Here is a 15,829-nt window from a genome sequence, read left to right as displayed (position 1 = left end):
CCCGGCGCGGGAACCCCACCGGGACTCCCCGGGACCGCCGCCCCCCCGCCGCTGCAGCCTCGGGCGCCTGGGGGGTGGTCGCCCCCGCCGGGCGGCCTCCCAGGGCAGTGGGTCACCGCCCCAGGTTGCTTCCCAGGGGGGAGGCAGTGGGTCTCTCAGAAGCCACCGTTCCTCCTGACGTCACCCCTTCGGGGCGATGGGTGACCCCCCCCGGATCGCTCCTGGCAAGGGTGGACCACCCCCCTCCAGCACCCACGGCACAGCGAGTGCCCCGTCCTCCAGACCGCCTCCCCGCCGGCTGCCCCCGTGCCGTGGCGGACGGAGCCCCCGGGGTCCCCGCGGGCCCCTGGGGACCCCCCGGAGGGGCGACCCCCCCGGAGGGGCCGACTGAAGCACAGCAGCACCAGCACCCCGTGCCCAGCCGTGGCCCAGCCCGCTTCGCGCTGCTGAGCTAATATTTGCTGAACACTCAGCAGCAGGCGGTATCGGTCCTGCCTGAAATTGGCTTAGGGAGGACGAGGTTAGCTGTGTTAACTCGCTGGCCATTGTTCTCCGTGTCATTAGACATACGCTATCACCCAGCCCCTTCAACCAAAAACACCTTTTTCTATTTACATATTAGTTGTGTTTGCATAGTTAATTATTATTTGATCTACGTAACTCACAATGAAAATTCACATCTCTTCAGGGCTCCGCAGTTGCTTTTTGGGCCACCAGTTTTCATTCAGAAGTCCCTTGCTCCTGTGCATACACATTTTTGCTAGGTTGTCCCGCATCAGGCAGCACAGGCAGAGTGCTTGCAGAATGGCTGCAAACATGAGCGTGACACGCTGTAGAGCCCTGACAGGGAATTTGAGGCAAGAAAGGAAGATAACAGGAGAAACAAGAACATTTCAAGCTCCTCTTCTCCACCGAGCTGCTCTTCTGGTTGAGGCCCTGCTCCTCTCAGCTGCTCTGCAGGAGTTGCCCCCAGCCCCGGGGGCTGCTCAAGCACATCCCCAGATGGGTCCCTACTCACAGGCTGGGTCTCGGGATGGGAGCCCATCATTCAGAGGGGGTTACTCCTGTGCAGTGATTACCTGGCACAGATCAGCTGCTGCCTATGCAATCGCCAACAAAATTAGTGTAAACACAGAGTTAAAGCCGTTCTGAGATGAATTGGCACCGCTTAGTTTTTAACACAGGCTTTTGGCTGATTCTGAATCCATGTGGCTGATAACCGATAACTCGGCATCGCTCTATGGCACGCATTTTCCTTCACTTTGCCCCTGTGCTAAATGGACGACAACGAGCGTTACACGGTCAGACCTGACTCGGGTTTGAATGACTACCTGGGGGCAGGGGCTTCGACACCAACCTGCTCCACCGGCATCCACCCCTGCCAGCACAGCAGCTACAGGTTTTTGTAGCTCAGTAGCACGGGGAGATCAGTGTTCGGTTTTGCTGCTGGAATAGCAGCGTGCAGAGCAGGTAATGAAGAGCAGATGAAGCAATTTGCTAAAGATCAATATTGCTAAACACGCAAAGCTTACTAAGCGAGCCCTTTTGTCCTAACCTAAACAAACCTCTCATTTTCTCATTCCACATCGAAGTAGACAACTTATTTCAACAATAACATCTCTAGCTATAATAAGAAGTATATCTGTAAGTGGTCAGAGAGACGTGGGTTTGTTTTGAGACCTGTTCCATGTAGGTGCAGGGAACAACTTAACAACACCCTGACAATATAACCAAGCTTTATGCAATGGACAGCAGCCAAACCGCTCAACTTCAAACGCCTCCAAAGTTTCAGGGATATTTAGCTCTGGCATTTTCACTGAGAAAAAATTGGACCAAACACAAGGACTGAAACCTGCTCGGGATACAAAACTTCCTATAGTTCTGAGGATTTTGAGCATAAGGCTTAGCTGCAATCTCTTACACTTCCATACATTATAGTTTGTAACATGATTATAATAAAGTGACAGCATAGAATCATAGAATCTTTGTGTTGGAAGGGACCTTCAAAGGTCATCTAGTCTAACCCTCCTGCCATGAGCAGGGACATCTTCAACCAGATCAGGTTGCTCAGAGCCCCGTCCAACCTGACTTGGGATGTCCCAGGGGTGGGGCTTCTGCCACCTCTCTGGGCAACCTGTGCCAGAGTTTCACCACCCTCATTGGGAAAAATGTCTTCCTTCTATCTAGTTTGAATCTGCCCTCTCTTAGTTTAAAACCTTCCCCCCTTGTCTCATCACTACAGGCCCTGCTAAAAAGTCTGTCCCCATCTTTCCTATAGGCCCCCTTTAAGTACTGGAAGGCTGCAGTAAGTTCTCCCTGGATCCTTCTCTTCTCCAGGCTGAACAACCCCAGCTCGCCCAGCCTGTCCTCACAGCAGACCTGTTCCATCCCTCTGATAATTTTTGTGGCCTCCTCTGGCCCCGCTCCAACCAGTCCATGTCTTTCCTGTGCTGAGGGCTCCAGAGCCGGACGCAGCACTCCAGGTGGGATCCCACCAGAGCGGAGCAGAGGGGCAGAATCCTCTCCCTTGTCCTGCTGGCCATGCGGCTTTGGGTGCAGCCCAGGACACAGTTGGCCTTCTGGGCTACGGGTGCACATGGCTGGCTCACATCCAGCTTTTCATCCGCCAGTACCCCCAAGTCCTTCTTCCATGGGGCTGCTCTTGATCCCTTAATCCCCCAACCTTCATTGATACTAGGGATTGCCCTGACCCAGGTACAGGACCCTGTACTTGGCCTTGAACCTCATGATGTTCACTCAGACCCATTCCTCGAGCTTGTCCAGGTCCCTGTGGATGGCATCCCGTCCCTCAGGTGTGTCAACCGCACCACTCAGCTTGGTGTCCTCTGCAAACCTGCTGAGGGTGCACTGGATCCCACTGTCTATGTCCTTGATGAAGACATTAAACAGTACTGGTCCCAGTATGGATGCATGGGTGCAGGTGTTGCAGCTGCAGCTGCGCACGGGTGCGAAGGCGTTTCTGCGGCAGCAGGCTGCCGGGGAGCAGACCTGCAGGGCATGGCGGTGGCCCTGTGCTGGGGCACAGCTGCTCACCCAGCTGCCAGATGCCAACACATTTGGTAGTCTCACCAAAATGAACACGGAGCCTAAACTTGAACTTCTCACCGTGCAGTGCAGAGAGCGTTAACAAGAAAAAAAGATGCTCTAAATGTGATTGCGGACATTTCGCTGCCATGGCATTATTTTGGTACCAGGTTTCTCACTGCTTGCACAGGCAACGTTTCTGCTCGCTTGAAAATAACGGAGTAAGCAAACGGCAGGCACAAACAGAAAGCTTGCTCACCGTGGCTGAGGAATTTCTCAAGCTAGCAAAGCAAAGGAAGTTGAGTTGTTTGTATTGGGGCAAAAAAGTGGACGCTTGTGCTGTTGGTGGTCAGTCCTTCCGGGTAAACACTGGAGGACACCAGCCTTGCTTGGCTTGGCAGGGAAGCCACGTGCAAGAGGCCAGTGGTCCCCGTGCCTCCCGGCCAGCACGACTGAGGGGAGCCGGGTGAGGTGGCTGGGACAGTGTCCGAGCAGAGAGGGACACCCCAGCAGAGTTAAAACGATATGTTTTAAAAACAGCATGCCTATTATACCTATTTTAGGCTGCATAACTCACACTGAGAACTTTCTGGGCTCTCATTTATTAAATCTTCTTCCAGAATGATAATTAATAAACAGATTGGCAGCCTTGCTGAAGTGTATCCTTTACTGGTGTTTGAAAAATATGGTTTGTCTGATGGCTTTCAGCTCAGTTACCTGTAGTTCACAACAGAAAAGGTGTGTATTGAGTAGCAATTAAAAACAGTCACTACTACCAGGAAGCCTGGAGGGACCAGGCAAGAGGAGGGCTGGTAGGGGTTTTTTGCTAGTCGCTCTGGGTTTTTTCTTCCTTTACATAAAAAGCTGAGATTTTATAGTTTTGAGAAAGCACATTTTGTTTTGGAGAAAGAAGCCAGACATTGTAGGGACTGTGACATGTAGTAAGTACAATGTAGTAACAAGTAGTGCAACTTACTTCTGCTACATTTGTTTGCCAGAGCTTTCTAAAAGTTTCTGCAGTTGAAAGCACTGTAGCCCATGATGACTGCAGATGTGAGAGTGATAACGTAAGCAGCATTAACAGGCGCCCACAAAATCAGAAGCAGAATTACACCTAAAATAAGTACAGGAATTTCTGGCACAGAACTGAATTTTTTAACCTTAGAAGATTTTTACTATTTAAAACCTTATGCTGTATAATTTTGCTTTTCATTTTTTTCCCATGGCTACTGGTGGAGGCTCTGAGAAGCTCAGAAAGTAGGGCAAGACTTTCAGATAAACAAAATGAAATCCTGGGAACGCTGTCACTGCTTTCTACAGGGATGGACTCTATCATTATCTGGAGCCTTATCTTATTTGAGTAAGTATTAAGCATCTTTTTTCAAGATTAAAAAAAAAAGCGTATGCTAAATATTGCTTTTTCATGTCAAGCCAGATCACTCACGGCATCTTGCTGATGAGAGACCTGTACATTCATGTCCTTCAAAACTGCATTTGTTTCTTATTCATGTACCTGGATCTCTGCCGTTGGAGGAATGCTCACAAGGAGACAAGAAATCTGTTAGGGCAAAGAAGTAGAGGGGCCGGCACTGAATGCTCCAAGTGCTGCGTATGGATCCGAACCGCGTCTGTGGGCCTTCTCCACCGAAGGATGAAGCGGAAAGGAGAAGCACTTATAAAAATGGAAAAAGCAATCAAAAGGAGCGCCCTAAAATGAAACTCAGGACTGAATGTCATGGGACAAAAAAATCCATAAACAAACGTTACCCTGAATCACAAGTTAAAGACAACAGATGTTGCATTTCCTTATCCCAAGCCAGCTCATGTCCATGACCAGCAATGGAAGGGGCTTGGGCAGGCGGCTTGCTCCAGAGTAGGCAACAGTGTGGGCTAAAGCATCCCAAGTTTTTAAGCTACCTGAAAAAAAAATTAAGGTATGAGAATGGAGCTTGTGGTCCTTTGCTGCTTTACAAAGAGGACAGGCTCAGGTCAGAGGAGGCGTAGAGGCTGGAAACCTCCCCACCTCCTGCCTGTGGGGCTTAGGAGCTTCCAAGAGAATCTGAGGTGATCCTTGTGACTAGATGCAGAAGACACATGGAGGTTGCCGGTTCCAGCTAAGTTTTATTATGAATCTGGGAGCTTGTTTGTCTGTAATGCAACTTGGAAACTCCAGCTTACTACTCTCTATTCACTGGATGTGGAAAAAAAAAGTGCATCAGACCGCCCTGTGCGCTGGCACCGCACGCTTTCCCTCGGCTAGCCAGATGTGCGCGAGAGTCCCCGGTGCCAGGGAAGCAAACATTGTGTCTCCGTATTTCTGGCACAGTGGGACCAATTGTGACAGCGCTACATGTGCCCTCTACTACCCCAGAGACTATGGGTGAAACACTGTCAGCAGAGGCAAAAGGTGCAAAAGGGACAGATGCTCATACACTGACCAAAGTTCGCATGCACTCTTCCTCCCATCAAAGACACTTGCAATTTCATGAAACTGTGTTTTCCATCTTTCATTTCAAAGGAAGCTGGTTGATAAATGGAAATAAGCAATATCTAGGAGATGTAAGAAAATTAAAGTGAAGATAAAAGCATTCCCCACAGGTGACTACGAGGAGCCTTGAGCAAAAAAAGCATCTACAATTCCTCTGAAAATCTAAAACAACCACCCCAAAAAAAAATACAAGAAAGGCCAGAACTTGCCAGACAACACATACTTTTGGTCTGTCTTGGTTTCACATGGAGCTGAAGCATGATGCTCCTCAGGCCTGTTGATTCAGTGGTGGTCTTTCTTTACTCAGTGACAGTGGAGTTTCCAAGCAGGGGACTGAATCAGTGGTTTCCTTCCCCTGCAGTGCATTGGGCAATCTCCATCCAGCCTGGGGACCGCGATTTTCCGTATAATGCATGCAATGCTTTTGACCAGCTGAGGAGCATCAGGTGACCGATGACATCCTCAAGAGCAGAACATATTGACACTTGGTCCTTTGTGGAAGAAATGAGTCCAAATGGATCCAAGTCCAAAGGTTTGCCCTTTCCGGGTTGGTTTGTGCATATGCAGAAACTACAGGGCCACAGATCGCAGCTACTCGCCGAAATCGGCAGCACATCCCTGAGGAGCTTTGTCATCCAAGGTACAAGTGTGCCTAGTTTCAGTTCTGACTTTATCTCCATCAAATCCGCACAGGCCTCTGTGAAAAGCCTCACTACGTCCAACCGGGAAAGCTCGGCAGTGACTCCAGCTCATCCCGAAAACCTTGTTTATAGGACTGCGAGCCGAAGGCAGGAACGCTCTTGCGTAGGGGCTTTTAAGATCACACAACTGTAAAAGCTCAGCTTGTACAGCATAATTAGGACATCAGCATAATTAGGATGTAAGTTGTGACAAACTTCAGTGACCTCAGCACTGTCAGTGGGAACTTTGCCAATGGCCTCGACAGGCCAAAGACTTGCCAGGCTCTCCCGTTCCTTCCACCCCCAAGGGCTGCTGACAAGCCGCAAGAGGCACCTGCCCCCCCAGCAGCGACGGCCCCAGAAAGCGGCCCGGGAGGAGGACACGAGCGTTAGAGCATTCAGGTGGAAAAAACCAGGAAGGAGAAAATCCTCTCTGGGCAGGTGTGTGAGATTTAGGGTTTCGGTGCTTGGACCCAGCTGGCGGCTGGGGGTTACGGGATTGCCCGAGGTCCCCGAGGGCCACCCAGCAGCAGGCAGCCGTCATGGCTCGCAGCCAGGAGCGGTCGGCGTTCGCTCCCTTTCTGAGAGGGCCGTGGAACTGTCTAAATCAAAGATCAGCTCTAGACTAAACGATTTGTTTTAGGACATACTTTTTTCCTGAGATTTATTTTTGGCACATGACTTCAAAGCATGACGACGGGCCTGAACTGCGAAGTCGGGAGCTAGAGGCCGTGCTCCTCCCCGCCTGGGAGGACGGAGACCTCGCACGGTGGTTTAGGCTCAGCAATGCCGTCCAGTGCATGCTTCTTTCAACGTCTCCCCCTCCTTGAGATGGAAGCAATTGTAAACCACAGATGGTTTTTCCTCTGTGGCTTTTGCATCTTTGCTCAACTGATGCAAAGATGCTCGTGGCCACAGCTTGGGAGAGCACTGGGGAGAGGGCAGCCCAGGCCTGCAAGCTCTGCTCCAGGCGTGAAATGGACTGTGTTCATGGCAAATAATTATATTTACAGATCTCTTCGATTTATGTACAAGTAAGATTTGTATTTCAGGTTTTTTTCATTAACATTTTCACTCTTCAGGGGCATGCACACGGTAATGCACTTTGATGCAGGTGATCCTTTTATGGCTCCACCACGCAGTCTGGAAAACTGCATAGGAAGCAGCAGAAATCCTCTCAGGTGATAAAAGGAACCAAACTCAGCTCTTCCCTGGTATGTCAGTGCACTGAGCTCCTGGAGAAAAAGGTCTCCACTGCACCCTCTGTGCTTCACCAGGAGGGACCATCCCAAAACACGGCGAGAGGCAATGCATGAAATGCTTACACCCAGCAGGGTTCCAAGCCCTTAGTCTTGGCCTGAGCAACGCCCCGAAGCGCAGGAGCCCTCGAGGAGACGAGAATTTAAATTCGACCTGCCTTGAGCATTTTCCTCTTCGCTATTTACGCCCAGCTCGCTGCTCGGGCGGTTACGCTCAGGCAGTTGGCGGTTTGCCTCGTTGGCTTTCATCAGTCTTTCTGCGGTGTTTCACAATGGTGCCGGTGTGGAGAAGAGGCACCAGGAGCTGACCCTCGCCAGCGCACTCTGAGATGCCCCCGAGGACTCATTTCACTCATTCCTGCAGGTGGCCATCGGGCTTCCACTATTACATTTTTTTTTCTCTTCAGTGTTTGGGTTGTAACAGCTAACGGAACTTCAACTGCAATGGCATGACTGGTAAGAGAGGTGACACTGGTAAGTGACTGAGGAAAGCTCTGCATGTGCTATGAAATATTACATGCTTGTAATTAGAAGCCAGATTGATTGACTCGATTAGATGCAAATATTTCTTCTGTTCTTTGTTTCCAGCAGGTTAAACCTTTCTCTTTTCTGGGGAAATGTTTAGCCCGCAGGTTGGCCACTGCTTCTGGTGCTGGCAGTTGAAGTTTTGCAAAGCGACTCTCGAGCTTTGCTATCCGAGGAAGCTCATGAGAGCCACGCCGTGGTCCCAGGACAAACCTTCTGCTGGTTTTCCCCAGAAGTGGAATCTGGGCTCCCTGTATATGTTCACCACCAAGTTTATTGGGTGAACAAGTGGGTCTCAGTATGTAGTCACCTGAAATAAACCCAGTGCTCATCACATTGATTACCTTGGAAGCAAAAGGAACAGAACTAAATGCCAGCATGGTGAGGTCCTGGGCTTTGCTGGATCCATGTCCTGGGGGCTCTGGAAAATCCCAGACCTGAACACAGCTCTGTCAGCCTGCGCTCTGCGGAGGTGAGCGCAGCCCGCAGGGTTTTTCATGGCTGCTCGGGAGCCTTTCTGGAAGGAAAAGGCGGGCCGCTCCGGAGATCGGACAGCCCAACTCGTCTCTGAGCAGGGCAGCTGGACACAGTGGCCCAGGACCATGTCCAGTCGGGTTTTGATTATCTCCAAGGATGGTGACTGCACAACCTCTCTGGGCAGCCTGCCACACTGCTCAACCACCCTCACAGCAAAGCAGGATTTTCTTACGTAATTTCTTGTTTGTGCCCATTGCCTCCATTTCTTTCACTGGGCACCACTGAGAGGAGTCTGTCTCCATCATATTTACCCTCCCTGGCTGCATCAGGAATTTGTACACATGGATGAGAACCCCTCAAGCCTTCTCCAGACGGACGCGCCCCGGCTCTCCCCGCCTCTCCTTGCAGTGACGGCTCCCGCTGGCGAAGGGCTGCGTGCTTCACCCTTCCTGCCACTGCCCTCCCTGCACCCGCACCTCTCGCTGCTTCAAAGACGTGAAGCCACTTAGACAATTTTCTCGGACAATAAATGGAGGAATTTAGTCTATGCTATGAGAACACCGACTTCACACAGGCCTCTGGACAGCTGTTAGCAGAGCCACTTACTTCACAAGGAATAAATGAAAAGGGAAGTTCACGGCATCTGCTTTGCATTCTTGGAAGTGCATTTGTTTTCACGTGCAGGTCCCACAGGCTGTTCAAAGCCAGGACAGAGAGCCCAGCTTTTTCTACAGGAAATAGAGAAGGTGACTCAAAAAGTGTTGTAAAACAGAAACGACTCTGAAGATCAAATAAGCAATGATATTGTAGAGCATTAAGATGGGGAACCTGAGCAAGACTTTATTCCAGCTTTCAAAACAAAAGATAAAACCAAACTCCTTTGGCAGGCATTTAGCCCATGAGTTTATAATAGGTATTGCCCCAACAGCTAATAAGATCCTATCTCAAAATACTTCTGAGAAAACAAAAGTTAGACTTTGAAGCTACAGAATATCCTGGAAACAAGTTGGAAGGAAACACAAATCCACAACAATTTTTTTTCAATTATTGTCAGGATTGCCAATTATTTCTATTGTACAGACAAACTGAGACACCTGCTTGCTGTTGTTGTACAACAGTTCTGCCAGGGTACTGTTCTTCATGAGTCTTGGAGGCTTTAACCAGTAAGAGAGTTTCCTTCCACTGCGTCTTAGTAAATCCCTTGGAGAAAATCTTTCAGAACACACTTGATATTTCAGCTGTTATATTGGACTAGTATCCAAATGGCAGCAATAATGATATTTTAATTTTATTTTGTTTTTATACCCCTATCTCCAGTCTCCTATTTCCTCTTGTAAATGAACAGGAAAAAAGGGAAAAAGTCATAGTGACAAGAGGATACAGCCCTTTACTGGCCAGTGCCCGCGCTCCTTACAAAGTATGGGCCCAAACCGGCTGCTTTGTGACTTTGCAGAGCACCGTTACTCTGCTACCATCTGTGGTTTGGTATTTGTTACTGAAAGAGGAACCCCAAAATATCTTGTTTAAATTTGGCTGTGTTTCAAAAACCTGATAATTCCTGGAATTTCCATTTAAGTTTCAAGGAGTGGTGCTGGAAAATTGTTGTTACAGATGCATATTCTATTTCCTTTCCAGAGCAAATCAAGTTAAGTGCTGGAACTACTAAAAAGAGATACTTTTCTTCTAGCAAAAGCTTAGTCTCTATACCCTTGGATCAATCTAACTTCATGCAAATAAGACACAAACACCTACAGAAAATCTTTCAGGTAGAGCATTTTCAAGATAGTGATTTGTGTATTTGGAGAGGAAGGGGGAAGTTGTTACTAGTATCTTCTAAAATTTTCCGTAGTAAAAGCTATTAATGTATCAGTTTTATCTTACGTGTGTGTAACAGCAAACCAATACCCAGTAACAGGTAAAACCGATGACAGGTAGAAGGAACTGCGGCAGAGGGTGAGGAAGGAGTCACCAAGAGGGGAGTTTTTTCTCTGTGTTCCTTCCCAGCAGCTTTAAGTTACCAACGTTTCCTGCACACCTGGACTTTGCCCAGAACAAACTATTTCATTGCTGTGAGACTGCGCAGGTGTTTTACGATGTGAAATACATACACGATATTGTATTGTTGTAGCAGAAAACAAGGTGGGCTAGAAAGCTCTATTGATTTTATGTTAAAGGCAGCAGGAAGGGAGGAGGACGGCGGGAACCTGCTGCCAAGACCCCAAGGCCTCATGACATAACCAGGGTGGTGGGATTCTGTGATTCCCGTAGCCCTGCACGGTAGCAGAGCAACGCAGACGGGTGACTGACGGCGTCAGGGCTGGTCCCAGCCGAGCGCCGGCCGGTAGCCCCGGTGGCTGCTGCTGCCGCTGGTTTAACCAGGAGCTCGCAGATCGCTGGCAGCAGCGGGGCAGATTTTTCTCTCACCGCTCTGCTGACAGGGCGTCTCCTCTCCAAAGGTCCTCTGCCCAAGCCGCAGAGAGGATTAATCACCAAGTCTCCTCAGACTTCTCTGGGCAATGGCACCACTGGCAAATTCCAGCCAAACAGGAGATTTCCTTCCCCAGCCCTGTGAACAGCCCTGCTGTAAAAAAATAAATCATCTACAAGGACTCTTTTGCTCTAAGCGCCGTGCTGCAATGACTACCCCTCTCCCAGGCTTTTTCTGTTTTACCTAAAGCACGTACGGCTCCACATTTTGCGCTGGGGGAAACAAATACAGAGAGAAGACGCTTCTCCTATACTGATTAGCCGAAGAGCTCATCTCACTGAAGTATTTTGCCTTCACCGTCTTTAACACACGTGACTACTGCGCTGATTTTTAAACCCTTCTTGCCACCAAATAGATTGTAATACCCACTTTAGTCCTATAGGACGACTACAGGAAATAGTCCTATAAAAATCACAATTTGTCTTTGAGGAAACAAAATGAATTAAATTAAGAAATGGGACTTCATGTCTCATGAAATAGTCTCAGGTGATATATCTGTTGCTTTCAAGACTTAAAAAATCTTTTTAGTTTTAGAAAAGAAAAATATCTGAAAAATTAGGGTCTGCTTTCAGAGCTCATCTTAAATAATTGTCTTATTTCTGGAGTCTAGTCTAACTGTCGGGTTTGTGACATCCTGGTTACCCAGCATGTCTAAACACGGTTCCATCCCATTCTCCTCCGTGGACCTTCAGGGGAACAGGCCACCCTACTCCGACCGCGCTTGCGCCTTGGGCCAGCTGCGGCCGCCACCGCTCGCAAGAAACGTGGCTGGCACTGATTTTGCAGCTACATAAAGAGCCGGTACAATTCTTTATTCATCCAGCGTTAGTATGAGCTGGCATGGTCCAAAGCCAAATAAGCAAGTTAATCTGAATCGTGACATGCCGGCCCCAAGTCTAGATCACTTTCTCTGGAGTTGGAACAAAAGCTTTGGTTTATGGGGTACACGTTTCCAGTAAAACGTTTAAGCTCCATGTGCAAACACCAGCTTTATCGTGATACCAGCAGAGTCAAAGCCGGCTGTGGAGTACAAGCCACTGCACTCTCAGTGCTGTACAGCAGTTTTTACTGAGCTGTGCAACACCTTGCTGCTTTTTTTTGTTTTGGAGCTGAGCCTCACACGATGGTTAGGTTCGTAAAGTGCCCGCGCTGCTCCCACATAACCGAGACTCTGAGCCAGCCTGCGCAATGGCTGGTATTGGCTGACTCCTGTGAACTGCCCGGGTGTGGGCTCCATGGCTAGAAACTTCCTGAAGTGGCAACCCAAACCAGCATGGGGATGCGATCAGTAAAATGCTGTCTCATCTCTGGAATAAAAATCACTCGGTTTGCTCACAAAATCAGACAAGCAAGACTTAAGGCGGAGGATTCCCAGTGCAGCTCCACCAAAGCGTATTTCATGGAATTAGCTACGTATACGTGTGCTTTGCACTAAAATGCTTATTTAGACAGGTTGAACTAGAGGAAAGACACAGACATAAAAGCCAAGCAATGCAGTGTAGCAGTTGGCTTCTCTGTTCTTCCCTAACGACAGATCCATAGCTATTAGGGCCAGAATGGGTGATTACAATCATTTTGTCTAACGTTTCATTAAGGAATTAGGGAATCCCAGAAGAGGCTGAGATCAGCCACTATTCAGAAGGGATTAGAACAATTTGTGGGGGGGAAGCAAGATCTGGCTTGCAATCTGCAAAACATATACCTACGCTGCAGATACTTGTAGGTTCATTTGTGTCCTCTAACCTCAAAAAATAAACTAGTGCCTTCCAAGTAGACACTATGGGTTTCTCTACATCACTGTCTAAAATAATTTGTGTGCTGTACAAGTAAAAAAAGGTACTGAATTCAGAAACTCACCAGTCTGGCTACACTGTACCAAGCTCAGAACATAACAGCAGAGTATTTCTTACTAAGCATGGAAGACTCAAATTGCATAATACATGTTTTTCCCATTGAATTTCTTGATTAAAGCAATAATCATCCACAAACACAACTGCTTCCCTGTAGCCCAGCTGTGCTGTCCTGGCCCAAACTTCAGAGGAACGATCAGGTTTCAGTGCTTCACGCTGTGATACTCACCGAGATGCGACATCAGGACGGTGTTGTTGCCTTTGTCCAGCGTGTTGTAGATCACCGCTGCTGTTGCACCCCTTCTGGCTGCCACCTTAATTTTTTCAGCAAAAGTGCAATTGCCTCTTTCGATCAGTGCTATCCACGGCGGTGTTGTGATGGTGAACTGGGTATTTGCATCGCAAGCTTGAAGATTAGCAGATTTAGGAATGCCCACAAGCCCCCGAGCACTGAGCAGAGGAGAATTTAATCCATACAGGCCACATTGGCACTGCTCGGACACAGACCTGTTGCTAGTGCTGTTGAAATAGAGTAAGCTTACAGAGGCACTCACAGCAAATGCCTCTCTAGTCTTGAGTAAAATACTACCAGCCACCAGGAGGCAGAAAAAATGGAATTTATCTGCTTGCTTCATTGCTTGTCCATATAAGCAGAAAGCGTGTCTACAAGATACTTTCGGCTGGTGGTGGTCACTATTAGCCCACAGCCTGCTGACGCGTTTGAAATTTCAGTTCCAACAGGAACTTGACACCAGCCAGTAAATCCTCGCGGTATCAGCGAGCTTATCTGAGTGGGGGCTGGGACGGGACACAGGTGACGCACCTGCCTATTGTGAGGTAGAGACGCAGACTGAAGGTCCTGCAAGCAACCTGCCGCCGAACGTTCTGCTCCTTTTCCCCAAAGCACCGTCCTGCCCCTCCTCCTCTCCCACTACTGCACAAATTCTAGCTTTGATGATGCTTCCTAAGAGATTGCTCAAGCCCTGCTCTTATTTCAGCCCGAATGTCACTTCAGAGGACCAGGTCACCTTTCACTCAGTGATGTAACTCAGGGTTTGCACCTCACAAGGCAATTTATAACCTTGTTAAAATGGTCAAAAGTAGAGGGAAATACTAAAAAAAAAGTACCCATCTTACAGACTAAGATAGCCAAGTCATTCCCTGAATTTCTCCTTTTGTATTCTTTCAGTCATCTATTCTGTCAGGTCCGGCTTGTTCTGGTGTTTATAATGAACCGATTTTAACATTGATTTATACCAGTGCAAGAGACGTAGAATCACCTAAACCGATCACAGAAGCAAACTACCTCTTTCAGCCCATTTTCACTCTCTAGCTCACTTTGAAGATTTGCATTGACATGTCTGAATGACTACCACACAACTCTCTGTTTCTGGATGTAGGCTCTATACATTCTTTCTCTGAATCCAGTCAGTGTTGTATTCTGTAACAATCACTATTATCAACTCTGGTTTTCTTATAGTAGAATAGAAAAATGAAAACCTTACCAACATCAGAACTCTGTAGTGCACAGTGAAAATAAAGGACAAATTGTAAAGTCATCAAGACCTTTTTCCTGTTTTTCTGCAAAAGTCATGCTGCACAGAGTGCTGAAAGCCAAGAGAAGCTGCAGTTGGTGGCATGCGTTTTGACAGAAGCTCGACCTAATTCTCCTGTAAAAGATTCTTTAAAAGAACAAACATGACTGTGGAGAAGATTCTTGGAAAACTGAAACAGCTTTCAGAAGTGAAAAGAAAATGGAAAGACATGGAAAGAAATAATCCAAGACGTTTACATATATTAATTCATTTATTTATATTCTCCATTTTTCAGTGTTGCACTAGTTCTACATCACATTAATTCAAAACCGACTTTACCTCTATGAGTTAGCAAGTTTTATACACTCAAAAGTACCATTCACTACATACAGTTTATCTCCCTCTGGTTTTCTTTGAAATTAATGCTGGAAACATAAGAAACAGGCAAATGTAAGATTTTAGAGTACAGTTCTTTGGTTGGGTATGAATTCTACAGTTAGGGAATGTGCTCTGATAGTATTTTACCTTCAGCAGTGGCCACACACAGCAGCAAGAAAGACGATTCCTATGACATTTTGTAGGAGCAAAAATGCTGTATCTTAGTTTAATATGACAAAATCAACATGTTTTGACAGACTCATGATCAAACATACTTCTGTTTTATACTTGTGTCAATAAACACCAAATAAAATAAAACAGCAAGTAGTTTCTTTGCAGAGAGGACCTTTGTCCCAGTGCTACAGTGCTGGTTTAGCAGGGAGGAGGGAGAGAGTGGTGGGACCATGTATTAGCACTGCAATGCTTCCGAAACTGGAGTCGGCATATTAATTCGGTGTAACTTATGGGGATGGGGTAAGCGCCCCTACAGAATGACCCAGAGTATTGAAATTCCAAATCTTCTACAGGCATTGAACATTCTCTAGCTACACACTGAGAGCCTGTGCTTCTAACATTGGCACTTCACTCTGCAAAAGCAAATCTCTCCCCAGCTTTTGCCATGAAAAATTTCAAACAATGCTTCTGTAAAATAAGATTATGTACTTGAAAGTTTCAAGCACATATTATACATTTTCCACACCATTCTGATATTGCTTTTAGAGTTAGTAAGTCCTCACATGGAAGGTGAAACAATTAATGCTGCATGTGTAAAGTGTAGGTAGCAGTGCAATGTGGAAAACAGCCTTTGCTGCATTCCTACTGCATGGGATGGAGTGGCTAGAACAACTGAATAGAGCTGCTCTGTGACAGTGTTAGCCACATCAGTCCTTTTGTACAAAGATAATTACTTTAAAAATTGCTTCTAGAAATAATGGTTTCATTAAAATTAGACTTCGACCTGAAGTATATCTAAATAAAAAATACTGGCTGACACAGTCAGCATGGCTCAGTTTGGTACACGAAGTGCTGGTGCTAGTCTCTCTCACTCTAGAGCAATGGCCTCTATCTTCACATACCCATAAGCAACAAAATTACACAAATAAC

This window comes from Phaethon aethereus (assembly GCF_964289735.1).
Source record: "Phaethon aethereus genome assembly, chromosome: 10".
In the NCBI taxonomy this organism is placed as follows: Eukaryota; Metazoa; Chordata; class Aves; order Phaethontiformes; family Phaethontidae; genus Phaethon; species Phaethon aethereus.
This window is presented reverse-complemented; position numbering follows the sequence as displayed.